The sequence below is a fragment of the Pinus tabuliformis genome, chromosome Q, assembly GCF_031772625.1.
Source record: "Pinus tabuliformis cultivar Carrire ecotype Pingquan chromosome Q, CPIR1, whole genome shotgun sequence".
NCBI lineage: Eukaryota > Viridiplantae > Streptophyta > Pinopsida > Pinales > Pinaceae > Pinus > Pinus tabuliformis.
The window spans coordinates 1,376,538,820-1,376,543,026 of NC_142296.1; the positions used below are offsets into that span (position 1 = coordinate 1,376,538,820).

General features: G+C 41.4%; 1 pseudogene; it reads right to left on the reverse strand.

Annotated features, from left to right (window-relative positions):
• Nucleotides 1-2,533: 2,533 nt before the first annotated feature.
• On the reverse strand, nucleotides 2,534-3,913 carry LOC149225051 (aldehyde oxidase GLOX pseudogene; annotated as a pseudogene).
• Nucleotides 3,914-4,207: the final 294 nt, after the last annotated feature.

Consider the following 4,207-nt stretch of genomic DNA (forward strand, 5'->3'; position numbering starts at 1 on the left):
TTACTCATATCATGTTGCTTCTTCCTACATTCACTGGCATAATGTCCATATTTTTTACAATAATAGCATTGGACATTGGATTTTTCATACCTTTGTCCTTGAGCATGATGTTGTCCTCTTTGTTGGCTGCTACCTTGGCCTTGGTTCTGATTTGGATTGCTGCCTCTTCCTTGAGAATTTGCTGGGTTGTTCCTTCCACCTCTGTTCTGGCTTCTACCTCTTCCTCTCTTGTTTCCTCTGCCTTGACCTCTTCCTCTTCCAAAAGACATCTGGGTCTTAAAGGCTTGCTCTAGAGATGAGTTTTCATTTCTACTCAACCTCCGCTCATGTGTTATCAGTGATGCATGAAGCTCATCAACTGAAAAGTTTGAGAGATCTTTTGTCTCTTCTATGGTGGTGACAATCGCATCAAACTTTGAGGGTAAGACCCTCAATATTTTCTCCACAATCCTCCTTTCTTCAAGGGTTTCTCCATGAGTCCTTATCTGTGTGACCAGACCAATTACATGTGTGAAAAATGAGTCAATGGTGTCTGACTCCTTCATGCTCAGATTTTCAAAATCTCTCCTCAGCAATTGTAGTTTTGCTGTCTTCACTTTCTCCATGCCTTGATAGGCTGTCTTGAGGGTTTTCCATGCTTCATTGCATGTCTTAGCTGCTGCTATCCTTGGAAACACACTCTGGTCCACTGCTTGATACAACAATACAATGGCTTTTGCATCCTTCTTCCTATTTCTCTTCAGCAGATCTCTCTCTGCCTGAGTTAAGTTGTTAAATTGGTTTTCATCTGCTGGTTCTTCAAACCCATATTCAACTAATTCCCATAGATCTTGTGAGACAAACAGGGCTCTCATGGTTATTGACCAGTAGTCATAGTTCTTCCCATTAAATTGCGGGAGCTGGGTATTAAACATACCCATACTAATGCTGGTGCTAGCCATTCCTTGCATCCTCATCTATGCTTCAATTTCTTGACTGTGTATTTTAAAACACTGACTGCTTCACAGTAACACAAAAAAATCTTTGTGAAATACCTGAATCCTTTGCCTGAGACTTCACTTTGCTGGAGAAGACTTACTGCTGCAACAAAATACTCCTCCCTTTAGCTTCTTGAACACCTTCAAAGAGCCTAAGCCTGCTCTGAACCACTATTGGGGATTTTTCTGGTAAAATCCCAAAAACAAACAATTCAAACACAAAGAGGCAATGCTCTGTTTCCTTCTCTCCACAGGATCTTTTGCACAGGGAACCTTTTAAAAAAAAAAAAAACTGAGAACAGAGTATTACACACCCAGAAAATTATTTCTATTCATTAAAACAAAATGTTTGATACATATTCATCCTCTTTTACTGAGAGGGATTCACCAAAAATACATTCAACAAAACTCTGTCTCCACTTGAGAATTTACACTGCTAGGTAAAATTCTCTTTTTCTTTTACTGCTGTAAAACCATTTTACTCATACTGTTGTAAAAAAAGAATTCTTACCTATACTGTAAGAATTTCTTTCCCCTCCGCTAAAGCAACAAAATCACAATTCATTTCAACCTCTGTTCTATTTATTTCGCACTGCTGTGCGTTTTATAAAATACAAGATCATTCACACACTGGTCAACAAAAAGACATTACCATACCATATGCGCTCCCCCGTTCTCTTTATGCACTGCTGTGCAAAATTAATTCTTCGTTTTTCGTTGCTCCTCCATTCTTTTACAATGGTCAATGCACATTTTTAAAACATATTACAAAACCCTCACGAGCACTTTCCATTTTGGCTCATACAACAAAAAAAACTAAACAAAAACATGTATATCAAAACGTACTACGAACATAAATAAATGCTTTACGTGTCGTATATAAGAACTTAACTATTCACCTACGCATATGACACTACATTAATAAAAGGTATGGTCAACCAAACTTAATTTTACTCCACACAAATTCATAAATGCTAGCTCGAATGCATGTTGAAACAATCGATGGCGAAGAATGAAGTAAATCAGACGGCGGTGGAGGATTTCAGAACGCCTCTTTATGCTGAACTTTACGTCCCGAAAAGTCAGAAATGATGACGTATGTAGAGGACCACGTGGCTGCATTACATTGTATCAGGCTCGATTATACGGAAACCACTTTCTGATCGAAGGCGGTCCGATATGCATCAAGTGGTTTATGGTTTCGCTCCGGCGGTTTGGGCGTTGTACGTATGCGCAATTGAAATTAGATTTCAATAGAAGAATGAGTCTAATTAAAAGACAAATGAATCCAAGTGGCAGCGCTGGGTATTCCACTGTTGAGCACGAATAGCATGTAGTACCCAGGCGGTGCTGCAACAGGCGTGCGAGGTGCCGTTACTAGGGCACTATAAATATTCTGCCCTGCTCCTCCTATTAATTCTAATTGTGGGGTGGCAGATGCAAGCAGAAGCAATCTCTGATGCATGGAAAAAGAGTGAGTAGTGAAGGTCGGAGGATAAATGTTGAACTGAATGGAAATGTTATGATGATTATTTGCATCGAATTGAACAGTGAAGCTACCAAAAAGTGACCGAAGTAGGCAGCACAGAAATGATGGTGGGTCTCAGGGAAGATTCGTCTAAGTAATAAGGACTGTATGCTTGCAGACGAAGCTCTGTGGGAAACATAGCGGTGAAATTATAATTTTTGTTGGGGTTGGAACCTCCCACAAAAATCCTACCATCAGGCAATACAATTGCAGTGGAATGATACATTCTTGGAACAGTGGAACTTGTGAGTACTGAGAAGCGCTGCCCTGGCAATGCATTAGGTCTGTATAAATAAGGAGCAAGAGCTGGATTGGTTGCTTTCCCATAACCTGCACATCCCTTCTCCGCTCCATTGATAATCAGAATTTCACCGGTGGGAAGAAGCAACATATCTCCCAGAACTCTGGGAGCAGGCATCTTCTCCTTTGCCCAATCGGCATTGGGATCTGTGATAACCATTCTTCCACAGCTCTGGAGCGCGTCAATGAAAATCCCTGCAAGTGACAAATTGTAACTGTCAACAGGAGCACCACCGCAGATCATAATTTCTGTCCTCCGAAATGCATCAGATGCGGACAGTGGCAACATCACAGATGAGGCGGTGGTGGGGTAATTTATTGGGCCATCTGGGATTCTTGGAAAATTCCTGACCACAACATTTCTTTGGTAATCAAGCAATATGGAATCACGGTTGGCGAAGATGAAGAGATTTCCATCGGATGAGAGATGAAGAAAAGGATAGAGATTGTACAGGCTCTGCAGGTTTTGGGACACATAGGTGTCTTCTAGAAACGTCAGATTGTAAACTCCCTCACCAGGCTTCCTTGGTGGCAGGAATTCGTAGGTAAAAGCGTAGTTGCCCCCCAAAACAATACTTCTACCGTCAGGAAGGATCTGGTTTGAAGCATACCATCGATCGTTCAGAAGCTCAGATCCAGGTTCACCAGCTGGATCAACCCAATCACATGTAGAAGTTTCACAAGGTACAAATTTACGAACGCTCATGTTTCCATCGCCCCATCCACCATTGCTAACCAAAGTACCGTCCGCAGCAAAGGCTCCCGATGAACACCAAGTATCAGTCCTTAGCGTCAACGCTCTCACCTTGTTTGTAGCAATGTTGTATTCTATGGAGTGCGCTGAGCAATCATGATAACCGGCTGATTTACCTATGCAAATTCCATTTGCGAGGCTTATATTAGAATCACCAAAATCTGTGTAATCGTACATCACCACTGTACCCATAATGGTGGTGGCCATATGCATCGCTGAAACACCTCCATTTTCAATCACCACTTCCCATCTCCCAGGGCCAGGGCTTACCGTATCACGGCCATCCGCCTTGCAAATATTGATTACCAGAATATACACCACAAATTGAATCCAAATGCAACACTTGGACTCCATGATATGATATCTAGAAATTGGTATTGCTGTTGGTACGCTTTGCAAAGGCGAGTTCATGAGCTGAGTTTTTATAGAGAGGTGATGTCAAATGCATAGTTGTAAGTGGTCTCCACCTTCCATCCATAGTCATCGTGGATGTATCTGCTCTTTCAACGTGGCGAACCTCAATTAAAACTCACTCATATTTCATTTCTGGCTGGATCACAGACCACAATAAACATGGCTAGCATTTCCAAAACTCTATTTTTGCAATCACAATAAGCTTCTCACATTTATATTTTAAGGTGACAACAA